General features: G+C 38.8%; 1 protein-coding gene across 5 annotated transcripts in view; it reads left to right on the top strand.

Annotated features, from left to right (window-relative positions):
- NLGN4X (neuroligin 4 X-linked) overlaps nucleotides 1-13970 on the top strand; it is a 265484-nt gene that overhangs the window by 59014 nt on the left and 192500 nt on the right. The window lies entirely within an intron of this gene.

Genomic DNA, 13970 nt, shown 5'->3' on the forward strand with positions numbered 1-13970 from the left:
ATTGTCATGATTTATTTTATTTATTGTGTCAGGCAACCGAACAGTTGTATTACATTTTTGACAGAACAAACAAACAAACTTACAAAAGACACAGAGTTTGCAAGCTTGGTAGTTGATTAAATGTCCTTTGACCATTATCTGGCCACTTGGAGTACTTCTGGTGTTGCTCCAAGAAGGTCCTCCATTGTGCATGTAGCAGGGCTCAGGTTGCATTGCAGCAGGTGGTCTGTCATGTTGTCTTCTTTAAAATATATAAAAATGGAAACTAGGTCTATTGTATTCATATATTTACAGTATGTACTGATGTATGACTTGACCTCATGTATTAGTAGAGGATAGGTTTTGGAGCCAAAACTATAGATTTTGATATGACTCATGGATAAGTTGAGGGTAATTCTACAGAGAGGGGGCTGCTGCCATTATTTTCCCACCCAGGTATCCAAACTTGCAATAAGTGGAATAATTCTGGAGAGAGCAGAGTGGTTCTTCCCTTTCACCACTCTACTCAGAGGAGAGCTGGTTCCTTTCTGATAAGAGTTAAGGTACAGTACAAATATTAACTAGGCCTGTTTGATCAAGAAAAAATTTGTTTCTAAAATCGATTTGTAATTGGGGTGTTTTTTTGTTTCGATATTTAAAATATTTACAAAACTTTCCAAAAAAATGTTTTGTTATTTACGAAATTTCGTAAATATTTACAAAACATTTTTAAAACTCCATTTGCCTAGTTTCTTTAGAAATTTTTTCTTGATCAAACAGGCCTAATAAACACCTAACATGTATACTTCCCACACACATTTCTATTACACAGAGAGAGACAAACAAGCCTCGGTGGAGCACAAAAGAGACAACAAACCAATGCACCTGGATGTGCACAAAACAGCAGAGGGAGAGGATTGAGAGAGGGGGGGGAGCATAAAGGCACCAAGGCTCTGTCATACACAAACACACACATACACATACAAAGCGACCCTGCATCTTGCAAAAGGGAGGCAGGAGAATGGGAGGAGAGAGAGGATGGAGGGGAGGGGGGGTTGCAAAGAGCTGCTGCAATCCGAAGGCGGGTGAGAAGGAAGGAAGGAAGGAAAGAAGGAAGGAAGGAAGAGGAGGGGGCGCCTGGCTGACCTTTCTCTCCTCCCTCTCTCTCTCTGTCTCTCTCTCCAAGGAGGCTGCTTCCACTCGCCCAGGCTGCCTGGCTTCCCTCCTCGCCAGCTTGGTCCCCGTTGCTGCTGACAAGCCCAGCCTGGCTCTCCTGGCCGTGCGGCAGTGGAGGCTGCTTCTGCTTCTGCAGCCACATGATCTCACAGCTCGCCTTGCGCTCAAAGCCCCGCAGGAAGTGCTAGGAGGAGGAGGGCGCAGGAGCCGAGCCGGATGGCGCGCGGAGGCCGGTTGTGAGCGCGCGCGCGCCATCCAATCGGCTCCTGCCACGGTGCACTGCTGGGGTGCTTGGGAGCGCCGGATTGGCTCCCAGGCTCCAGCAGCACTCAGCAGCCTCCATGCCATTAACGACACGAGCTGAAGCTCGTAAAATATATGGGGCTGCTGCTTCGATATTTTTAAACCCTTCCGGGTTTGAAAATATGTTTTGATATCGCGTCGGATATGGCAAAAATAACGATTTATTAACGAAATAACGAATTAACGAACTAAAACCCACAGGCCTAATATTAACCCATTGATAAGTGGAGCCATTGCAGGGTTTTTGGTTTTTTCACAATTTCTAGATGACTACTACTACTACTAATAATATACAGCCCTCCCTCAGGATCAACCTAAGTCTGAAATGACTTGGAAGTACACAACAACAACAACAGCAATCCTATCTCATCAGCCAAAAGCAGGCCCACACTTCCCATTGAAATACTAATAAGTATATATTCGTTTAAATTGTTCTTCATTTTAATTATTGTATTGTTTTTAAGTGGTTTTTTGCACTACAAATAAGACATGTACAGTGTGCATAGGAATTCATTCATGTATTTTTTCAAATTATAATCTGACAGTTTGAGGGACTGTAACTTGGCCTCTGTTTAAGTTTGAAGACGCCTGCTCTAAAACAACATACAAAATAAACACACAGTACAATAAAAAATTAAAAACTAATAGCATATAAAACAACAATTTATAACTATGATACACAAAGAAAACACTGAACCTTCTGAAGTCAAAAATTATCAACCAATCTCCTTATTGAACCTAGATTACAACATTTTTACACATATATTGGCAGAAAGATTGAAAATGTACCTCAAAAATTGGATTAAAGAAGACCAAACCAGTTTCCTCCCAAATAGAAGTATCAAAGATAATGTATGAATGATAATAGATCTTCTCAAATATTATGAAGCAAATAACCAGAAAGAACCAGCATTGATATTTATAGATGCCGAGAAGGCTTTTGATAGCATTAATTGGGACTATTTCTTGTTCCTACTAAAAGAATTAGATGGCGGCTATTACTTCATAAATGCCATAGAATCCAGCTATACATCCCAAGAGGCAAAAATAATGGTGAACGGATATACAGACAAGAAAATCAATATTCAGAAGGGAACAAGGCAAGGTTGTCCACTATCCCCTCTACTATTCATTATGGTCATGGAGACATTAATGAATAACATCAGGGAGGATAAAAACTTAATAGGAGCAACTATAAGAAAAGACACCTTCAAGATAAAAGCATATGCAGATGATCTGCTATGTATAGTGGATAAACCAAGAGAAAACATAGAGAAGTGGATTTTATGCAATTGAAGATTTTGGGGTTGAAAACAAATCCAAGACTAAAACACTGACAAAAATATAACACACAAACACTAAGAAGAACTACAAGAAAGAATTGGTTTTTCTATAGTAAAGAAGGTGAAATATTTAGGAATCATATTAACACCAAAGAATTTGCACCTATTAAAAGATAACTATGAAGCAAAATGGATTGAAATTAGAAAAGACCTAGAAAATTAGAGATACTTAAATTTATCGTTATTGGGATGAATAACCGCGATAAAAATGAATATTTTACCAAAAATGTACCTGTTTCAGAATTTGCCAATTATTAGGAACTTCCACATTTTTAAAACATAGAACAAGGATCTAACAAAATTTATTTGGCTGGGCAAGAAACCAAGAATAAAATTCCAACACTTATCAGATGACAAAAGTAGAGGAGGTTTTGGACTGCCAGATTTGAGATTGTACTATGAAGCCCGTGGACTATGTTGGATTAAAGATTGGGCAACTCTAAAAAATTCCAAACTCATAAGTTTAGAAGGTTTCGATCTGAGGGCAGGATGGCACTGATATTTATGGTATCAGAGAAGAAAAACCAAAAAAAAATTCAGAAATCACTTTGTAAGGTACACTCATAAAGATATGGGAAAAGTATAAAGAATAGTTCCATAATAAAACTCCATTATGTCTGTCACCACAGGAAGCTATTCACAGAATAGAAAACCCACAAAAAATGGCTAACCTATAAAGATATCCTGAAAAAACAAGGTAATGAATTGATACTAAAAACACAAGAAGAACTAAAAATATTAGATACAAGAATTTCATGGTTCCAATTTGGACAAATTAGAGAATATTATATAAAGGATAAGAAGATTGGTTTTATGGAAAGGGACTCCCTATAGGACAAAATATTGATCTCAGAAAATAAACTGATAACGAAAAAATCTACAGGAAATTATTAGAGTGGTCCACTGAGATAGAACTGATTAAAGATTGTATGATTAAGTGGGCTGAGAATATAGGCCATCCAATTAACCTTGAAAATTGGGAAAAATCTGGAATAGAAAAATAAGATACACCTGTACAATGGACCTGCAAGAAAACTGGATGAAGATGATGTACCAGTGGTACATCACACCCCAAAAATTGGCCAGATACTACACAAACACAAATGAAATGTGCTGGAAATGCGAAGAACAAACTGTCTCCTTCCACATGTGGTGGTCATACAGAATTGCCAAATCATATTGGAGAAACATTCATGAAAAAATTGAGAAGATACTAGAAACAAAGATTGAGTTCAAGCCAGAATACTTCCTATTAGGAATATCAGAGATAGATTTGGAAATTAATAAAGAAAAACTCTCCAACTATCTTACAACAGCAGCCAGAATCTGCTACGCGAGATTTTGGAGATCCAAAGAAATCCCAACACAAGAACAGTGGTTGATTAAGATAACAGACATTATGAATAGGGATAGACTGACACAGCAGATGAAGGTGAATCAAAAGATGAAGGTAATAAAAACAGATTGGTCCCCGATTAAAAATTATTTTATTCAGGAAAATCACAAATGCATGATAAATATATAATGATAACATAAAACAATATCAGAACCGAAAAAGAAGTAAGAGGGTTAACCAATCCTTCGAACATCAACAAAAAAGAGATTGTGAGACCAGATACGGAGATGACTGGAAGTTGAAACTACCCCTTCTACCCCCAACCCCTCACCCTTTTCCCTCCTCAGACTACCCCCTCCTTCCCAATACCCACCCCTGATACCTTTCCTTCCCAACCCCCATCTCCCTCCTACACAAATCCAACCAACCCCCCCCCCTTTTAACCCTCACTGTAAAATGCTTAATAAAAATATTTTTTTAAAAAATATTAGGCCTGGGTAACAATGGAAAAATTTGTTTCTAATATCGTTTCGTTTTTAGGGTGCCTCAGCGTTTTGTATTTAAAAATATATCTGAAATTTTCCATTAAAAAAAGTTTGGTATTTACGAAATTTCGTTAATAATTACAAAACGTTTTGTAAAGATGGCGCCCGCGGTTGCGTATGCGCAAAACATCAACAACATTTTTTAATTTAATTTTTAATTAAAATTTAATTATTATTTTTTTAATAATAAAAAAATATTTGGCAGAAAATGCTTGCCAAAAAGAGCCACAGGGCAAACAGACTGAGCCTCCCCGCTGCTCCCAGCTCCGTCCCACCCTCCTGAGTCCTGCGGGCTCTCTCTCTCTCTCTTTCTCCACCAAGAGGAGGGAAAGGAGAAGAAAGAAAAGAGGAATGGAAAGGAGGGAAGGCAGGCACTCACTCTGGCGGGCCCTCAAGCGCTGCCGCTGAGTCGGGCCCGGCTCCTCCGAAGCACACCCACCGCAAAGGTGAGGAAGAAGGGACGGGGCCGCCTTCCTGCTGAGGGTTGCTCGCCCTCTCGCTCGCTTGCTCAGTCGGCGCCTTCCCCGCCCTCTCCTCCTCCTCCTCCTCCTCCTCCTCCTCTTTCAGGCTCTGACTGGCTAAGGAGAGGAGAGAGAGGAGAGCTCCCAGCAAGCATCTTACATATTTCTGAAATGGACGGAAATACAAAAATATTTGGCGCATGCTGTTTCGATTTTGAAAATACACTTCTGGGTTTGGAAAAAAGTTTGATATTGTTTCGTATATGGGAAATTAATGGGAAAAAAGATATACAAAATTAACGAACGAAACCGCCCAGCCCTAAAAAATATATAAAACAACACATAAAATAAACACACATTACAATAAAAAGTAAAAACTAATAGCATATAAAACAATAATTTATACATTAGTATATATGTATCATGGGTCTACACTTTTCAGAATTACATAAAGAACTAGATGTGAAAATCTCTTTTTTTAAAAAATTGTTTGGTTTCTCTGGATTCCACCAGTCTTTCTTTCTTATGTTTGTATTATCTCAGATTTTGAGACTATAGCATTTTCTTCTCACATTGAATTTCCCTTATTGTATTTTTTATCAGTTGTATATTTTGTTAAAACTTAATGCAACTTCCTTCCAGTGACTAAAATACCATTTTTCATCTCAATAATCAAACTGTTTATCCCTTTTTGGATGTTAAAGGGGGTGTGTGACTATTATGTGATAAAAAAATTCTAAGTGGCAGCCAAGTGAAACCATTTTGGCAGTATGGGACCTGACATGGTTGCCGGCTGAGTCAAACCCCCTACACTAAGGCAGGTGTGCAGGGGAGTGAATTCACTCCCCCACATGCCTCCCCTTTTAGTGCTACTCTTAGTGAGCTAAGGGTGCAGCTATTATGTGGGAAATTCTAAAATTCTAATTTTTCCACTTCAAAAATGGGTGAGTGACTATTATGCAATGGCAACTATCATGTGATGAAATATGAATATGTTCCTAAATATTTTTGTTTTCCAATTGTGTTAAATTTAACAACTTAAACCATGTAAAACTTGTGACTGTCCAAGATGAATTTTGCTTTTTTCTTATAAAAAATCATAAAAAGTACATAAGTGCTATTTAAATTGTCAAATGTGACTAAAGTTTTTTATATTCCCACATAAAGGTAAAATATGTTCATAAATTCAATAATTATAGTTTTCATTCAAATGTCACATTTCATTTTAAGACTGGCAGAAAATGGCAGCTTTTTTACTGGCATATTTGTAATTAAGTCTGATTGGTTACTGAGTGCAAGATGTAATTACTTTTCTTTTTCTTCCTCTGGTAGAATGCACATAGCTTCAATCATATGTATTGAAGTACCACATAGTTCTTAGACCATGCCGTTGCCAATATAAAAGAACACTCTTTGCTCCCAGTGCTGAACCAGTGTCCCTAGCCTTTGTGAGAGTAGTAAACAGCATGGCTTCTTCAGTCCAAAATGGTGTTACATAAGAACAATATTCTATGCAGTCACTTGCTAAGATGGAGACCCCAATTATTAATGTGCTTTTTTTCCTGAGAACGCCAATTAATCAATGATGGACGCAGGGTGCATCCAGACAGCTTGCAAAAAGTGCAAGCTCCCATGCTTTTCCTTAGGGCAGCCAAACAAAGCCTCAGGTAAAAGTGAATTAATTCAGGCCAAAGAAGGGAAACCCTGCTTTATGCTGAATTAATTAGGCACTGGACCTGGGTCTAACCCAGTATGACTGGACTGCCCCCTCAAAAGTCCTGAGACTTCTAAGAGGGGAGTCCACATGGCCCCCTCACATTTTCTGGGCTTGAGCCAGAGGGCTGTAACCCCCTCTCCCAAATCCCCCAGAAAAGCCCTAGAAAAGCCTTTAAAAACTAAAAAATTGTTACTTGTCCACCATTACCATGCTGCTGGCCCTCCTCTGGCACATAGAAATGATGTGCCAGGAGAAGGGGGCAGAAGTGATTTTACTCTGACCCCTCCTTCTCCTGGGATGTCATTTCTACATGCCAGGAGAGGGCCAGCAGCCGGGTAATCATGGCAGGGTAACTAATTTTTAGTTTTAAGGCTTTTCTGGGGTTTTCCGTTGCTGTCCATGTCTCCTGCCAGAAGGTTTGGCAGGGCATCTGGACACACCACCCAACACCCCCACCCAGGAAAGTGCAGTTTTTTGTTTGCTGTCAGTGTCAGGACAGAGGTCTAGCCTGACCTGGTTTTTTAAACACGGGTGGACCAGACATTTCCTCTGTGTGGAAGGGGTATCCTGTTAATCAGATATTTCTGCTGAGACCCCTTCTACACTGCTGAATAAAATCCCACATTTTGTGCTTTGAACTGGAATATATGGCAATCTCTGTGCGCATACAGAAGAAAATCTACAAGCCACTCTAAACACCTTCGCAGAAGCATACACACAGCTTGGCCTGTCACTGAACATCGAGAAAACCAAAGTGCTGTTCCAGCAGTCACCAGCCATCCCCTCCCCAATGCCAGAGATACAGCTTAATGGTGTAGCATTAGAAAATGTTGACCATTTCTGCTACCTTGGCAGCCACCTCTCCACCAAAGTCAGCATCGATGCCGAAATACAACACCGCCTGAGCTCTGCAAGTGCAGCATTTTCCTGAATGAAGCAGAGAGTGTTTGAGGACCGGGACATCCGTAGGGATACCAAGGTGCTTGTCTATAAAGCTATTGTCCTCCCTACCCTGCTATATGCCTATGAGACGTGGACTGTCTACAGACGTCACATGCAACTCCTGGAACGATTCCATCAGTGCTGCCTCCGGAAAATCCTGCAAATCTCCTGGGAAGACAAGTGGACAAACATCAGTGTGCTGGAAGAAGCAAAGACCACCAGCATTGAAGCGATGGTCCTCCAACATCAACTCCGCTGGGCCGGCCACGTTGTCCGGATGCCTGACCACCGTCTCCCAAAGCAGTTGCTCTACTCTGAACTTAAGAACAGAAAACAGAATGTTGGTGGACAGGAAAAGATTTAAAGACGGCCTCAAAGCCAACCTTAAAAACTCTGGCATAGACACTGAGAACTGGGAAGCCCTGGCCCTTGAGCGCTCCAGCTGGAGGTCAGCTGTGACCAGCAGTGCTGCAGAATTCGAGGAGGTACGAGTAGAGGGTGAAAGAGAGAAACGTGCCAGGAGGAAGGCGCGTCAAGCCAACCCCGGCCGGGACCGCCTTCCACCTGGAAACCAATGGCCACACTGCGGAAGAAGATACAGAGCAAGAATAGGGCTCCACAGCCACATGCGGACCCACAAGGAAACCCATAATGGAAGACCATCTTACTCGTCCAATGAGGGATTGCCTAAGTAAGTAAGTAAGTAAGTAATATGGCAATCTGGACTCAGATAACTCCATTCAAAGCAGATATTGTGGCCTTTTCTGCCTTGATATTCTGGGTTATATGGCTGTATGGAAGGGCCCTGAGAGAGCTAAACATCTTCCAGATTAGATGTTTGTTTACTGAAATCAAGTTATTCTAGAGTTCTGGGCATTTGTTCTTTTGCTCTTCCCCATACCAGTTCATTTGCTTCCTGGTACTCATATGTCCATAGATTTATTTTAATTTAATATTTTGATTATATCCTGTCTTTTTCTAGAGATGGCACCAAAGGATGCTATCCCCGAGGAAATCACTCTTGCCTTCATTCTTTTTTTTTTTAAATATTCTTTATTAGAAATATTTCAATACATATATAAAAAGTAAGGGATCAGGGGTAAAGGGATGGTTTTGGCAGGGGAGGGGTGTTTGAAGGGGGGAGGTAGGGGAAAGGGGGGGGGCTCTTGCCTTCATTCTTTGCTTTACTCTGGAATAAAGAAGAAACTTGTTTGAAAATGTTCTTCCAAAAGAAGAGAACTAAAATTTAAAAGGAGGAATTAAAAAATAAGTATTCATGAGTCATGAAAATTTAATTGGAGCTTAATACAGTAAAGAAAGTTCCTGCACAATGAAAGTTTGAAGGATTTCCAAAAGTTTTCATGGTCCACTCATTTGACCTCTTCACATTTTTTAGAAGAAAGCTAGGAATGGTTGCAGAATAAAACTTTTGGTATTACCATGAAAATGCTTGGGCATATTGGGTAATGTGTTTTCTAAATCTGTATTTAAGGCCATTTCAATCATATATTAAAAGAAAATACTTCCCAAATAGTTTATTTTAAAAAATATTGTGAAAATGCCTTCTATATATACTGTTTTTATGGTAGTTCTCACACTTTTTTGAGCAACATGAGTAACTCAAGGATTGGTTAGAAGTTAGCATTTGATTATTTATGAAAGATGAAAAGTAATACTATTGTGTTTGTGGGGATAGTTTTTAGTAAGTTTAATTGTGGAATTAGAAGTCTTACATATTTCTACATCCCTGCATACCATTTGGTTTAGGAAAATTTCCTTTGTACACAACATGCTGGAAACACCCAATAAATGCAATCATGTGTGTGTGTGTTATTATGGTATATATTTTGAATATTTTTCTTGATTTTCTCATCTGGAACAAGGATGCTGAATTGAATTAAAATTCTGAAAGCTCATTGATGTGAAAAAATGTAATTAAGCACTGGCTGACATTTTAAAATTTTTATGTGTTTGGTTGGATGATAAGGACTGTCAAGCAAATCATTTTAACAGGTTTAGGTCTGTTATTATAGAAAAAGCACTGAGACAGCATGTTTTCTTACCAGGGACTAGCTAGGAATTGTAATAAAATTCTGTCATCTTCCCTTATTATCTGTTTTCCTTTCCTGTGGGGAATAAGACAGTATTTTAAGCTTCTGCTCGTCTAATTAAATTGCATTTCTCCTGTATTCTCTCTTTTCTATTTTGTATTGAAATATATTACGAGAAAAGATCTATTATTTTTATTACTCTAGCACTGTTTTTGTGATACTAGATTTCATTCTGTAATTGATCATTTTAAGTCCTTCATCCAGTCTAGATTGAAAAAGATAAAGGATTGAATATTCTGCCACTGAAAAGACAGTCCTTTAATCTTCTTCACTTTTTGCTATTTGAATAGAAATGTAGGAGCAGCCTTACTGGGAAATCTATCAATCCATTTAATTTACTAAACTTGCTCAGACTGAACAATATTGATAGATTTCTGGAAAGGATATGGAGACAGAGGAAATGAATAGCAATTGCCAATCAATTCTGGTACTTTAAACAGGAAAGACATGTCACCAAAGGGACCTGTGGCTGATTCAGAAAATGATCTGGTTTTGTTTCTTAGCTGTGGACATCTCTAGGTAATCACAATGTGTCTACTTGTAACCCCCAGACTTAAGGTTAATTTCAGAAATTGTCACTTGGAGAATAAACAGGTTAACTTTGTATTGACACAACGTTTTGTGCCTGCCTTAAAATCCCAAAGAGTTTATCCTGTGTGCAATAAAAAGCTACCGGTTTTATAATGAGGATAGCATTAACTTGTCACTGGAGTTACAGACTGAAAGTACAATAAGAACTGTGTTAGAGAAGCACATATAATTTGGTGCACAGACAAATTCGGATTGAATGATAGTATTTTTTAAATTTTCATCTTTTAATTTTTTTTTATACAAATACATACATATGTGCACACAGGCAACCAAGGACTATTATAATAGTGAAATGCTAAATCAGAAGAGGAATGTTTCTTATTTATCTAGTAATATATAAAAGCAGGCCAATTTCACACAAAATTATGAGTGTTGTCTTCTTTCCTTTACTTGAATGTATCTTGAATAAGTCAGAACATTGCATTAACACTAGATATAAGATGTATTTGGGGGTGCTCAAAATCCCTACTCCTCTGAATACACATCTAAATGAATGGAACTTGTCATGACTAAACTAAATCCTATTAATTTCAGTAGTTCTATTTAGCTCCCAACAGTGAACCTGGAAGTTCACTGTTTTCTTGAGATAAATATTTCTGAAATAATGCCATTCACATATTTGTATTTTTAAAAAGTAGTATTGTAAATGTCCACAGAGCACAGCTGAGATTTTGAGATATGCTTCAATTTGTTTTGCTTTCATCATGCAACACATACAAAAATGCAGCAATTTCCTTTGGTTACTACCAGTTTCAATACTGTGGAAAATACTTGTTGCTCCTCTGATGTAATGGGGGGAAAGAGGGTAAACAAACTTCCAGGTTAAAAATAGAATACATGCTCAGGCCAATTGGGGGGGGGGGGAGGTATCTAGACTGACAGCATTGAGTTCTCCTTTCTTCTAAGAACCATGACAAGGATAATTTCATTTTCTTGAATTTTGGGAGTTAATGTGGAAAATTGCTTCTTAACCAGGAATTGGAATAGAGGCTTTTGTGTTGCCAGAACAACAGCTAGCTAGGACAACATGTCCCTTGCCCAAAGGCCTAAAATATTTATTTAAGACATATTTAGCCTGTCATTCTCCATAGCCAGAACCAAAGTGGTTTACAATGGTGGAGGCTCCTTCTTTGGAGGCTTTTAAAAAGAGGCTGGATGGCCATCTGTCAGGGGTGCTTTGAATAGTGTTTTCCTGCTTTTTGGCATGGGGTTGGACTGGATGGGCCACAAGGTATCTTCCAACTCAATGATTCTGTGATTCTAGGATTCTATACAACACATAATATCAACAATAAAACTTAAAATGCAAAGGTTAAAATATACTACCACATTATTATATTTTATTTTTATTTAGATTTTATTTATATGTATTCAGAAAGAACCAATAGTTGTAAAAATAATCAGGCCAACTGCTCTGTATCCAAACGATGTTTGAATGCAGTCTTCAGCACTTCTAAGTAGAACTGGGAATTTGTTCATTTATTTGTGGGCATCCCAGACAACTACAGAAAACTTTCCAGCATTTCACAGATAACAGTTGGGACACATGTGGCAAAGCAAAATTAAAGTATGTTTGTGATGACAGGTTGTTAATGCGGAAGATGTCATAAACTAGGAGAGGCTACTAGGCATGCTGTTTTGGGTTCCATTTTCAGATAACCTCTCATTCAGTTTTCTGGGAAGTTATCGAATCGGGAGAGATATTTCCATTGTCATTCGGCAAAGATTTTGGCCCATTGGCTACAATGGAATATTTTAGAGGCTCAATCCTCAGCCATTTTAAGGCTTATCTGCACGAAACCTACCTCGACCCCATTTACAACTGCAGGCCTGCCAAGTTTAATAATTCAACAGTTTACCAATTTTTAAAGAATTATTTTAAGTTTTAACCAAAACATTTTTTAAAAAATGTGACAAACCTCAAGATAAGGTTTTTGGAATTGTAGTTGCCGGTTGTGTCTATTCTCAGGCAATCAGAGCATGGACACAATCAGGCCTTTTATTGGCTGAGAAACAAAGAGAAAAAAACTTCAACTCCCATTATGCTCCAAGAGGAACTCAGAGACTTTCCAGTGCCCGCCCCATGTAAGTGCTTTTGAGAAAGTGAGTTCCTAGCAGGGTACTCTCTGAAGGAGGAGCCTAGGTAGCTTTTTCCAGAAGAAATGGATGCTGCTGCTGCCAGGAAGAGATACAGGGCTCTACAGTTAATCCCATTTTTTCTAGGAGCCCCTGTGGCAGACCCCTGCCTCAGATATATTGCAAAATTAACTCCATCCTCTCCAGTAGCTGAAAAATCCATTTTGGCTGGCTCTCCGGTTCCCACCCCCCATCCTGTTTTCAGTGGAATATACAGAATTAACCACCAAATTTTAGAAATCACTTTTGTTCAAACTGATCCGTGCCCAAGCCTAGAGGCTACAGCAACTTGTTTTTGCTTGAGCCTCTTTGTAGGGCAAGCTTCTGACCCTCCTTTCTTTTGCACAGCTGAATTGATTGACATCAAACTATTTTTGTAGTTGGCACTCCCCTTTAGTAAGTGGAAGACTAAAGGGGAAAGTGGCAGGAAAAGAGATAAACTGGGCAGTTTAAAGAGTTGAAAATGTAGGGGGACAGGTAATTAATCAAGATTGTGTTTGCCAAATCAAGACAATAGAGAATGATACCTGCTGGACAGATTGTCCAACCTGGTATTTGGCAGCTGTAGTCATTATTGTCACCATCAACATGGCTGTTAAGATGGTTTGGAATAAAAGGATGGCAATGTTAGTAACAGAAAGGATGATCTAAAAGCATCTCAAAGGCTTCAAACTGAAGAAGTCTGGTGTAAGAAGCTGATTACCTGAATGAAATCATGGCCACTTTCCTTTATTTTTGTTCAAAATGCAAGGCATAAGCTTAAGAATATATAAAACCATCCTTTCTTGGAGTTACAGCAAGGCAGCAAGAGTCATTTAAAATCTGTTTCTGAAAGATGTTTCACTTGACTCTCTATAGCAGTTTCTCAAACTCTGCTGCCCCAGATGTTTTGACTTCAGCTCCTACAATTTTAACATCTGGTAAACTGCCTGAGATTTCTAGGAGTTGACGTCCAAAACACCTGAAGGAACACAGTTTGAGAAACACTGCTCTACAGCATGGAAGATATAGACCATTTTCCAACTTGGCACCTCTGAACTTCTCTTTCATGAGAGTAGAGAACAGGTAAATGTTAATGATAGATAATAAAGATAAAAACAATCAGTAATACAGATTAGCCATTATAGTTTATATGTCATTGGGCTCTGTGTGCATGTGTGGGTGTAACTCAGTGTGTTGCTCACAAACAACATAAAAGAACAAGATATGCTAAAGTGGACAGAGGAACACACTTCAAATGTACTAGGTCAAGTGGCTTCAGATTCACCCTCAGGCATGAAACTTGCTGACTGACCTTATACTAATCACACATAGGTTTAACTTATCTCTG

Source organism: Anolis sagrei, chromosome 3 (assembly GCF_037176765.1).
Source record: "Anolis sagrei isolate rAnoSag1 chromosome 3, rAnoSag1.mat, whole genome shotgun sequence".
Classification (NCBI taxonomy): Eukaryota; Metazoa; Chordata; class Lepidosauria; order Squamata; family Dactyloidae; genus Anolis; species Anolis sagrei.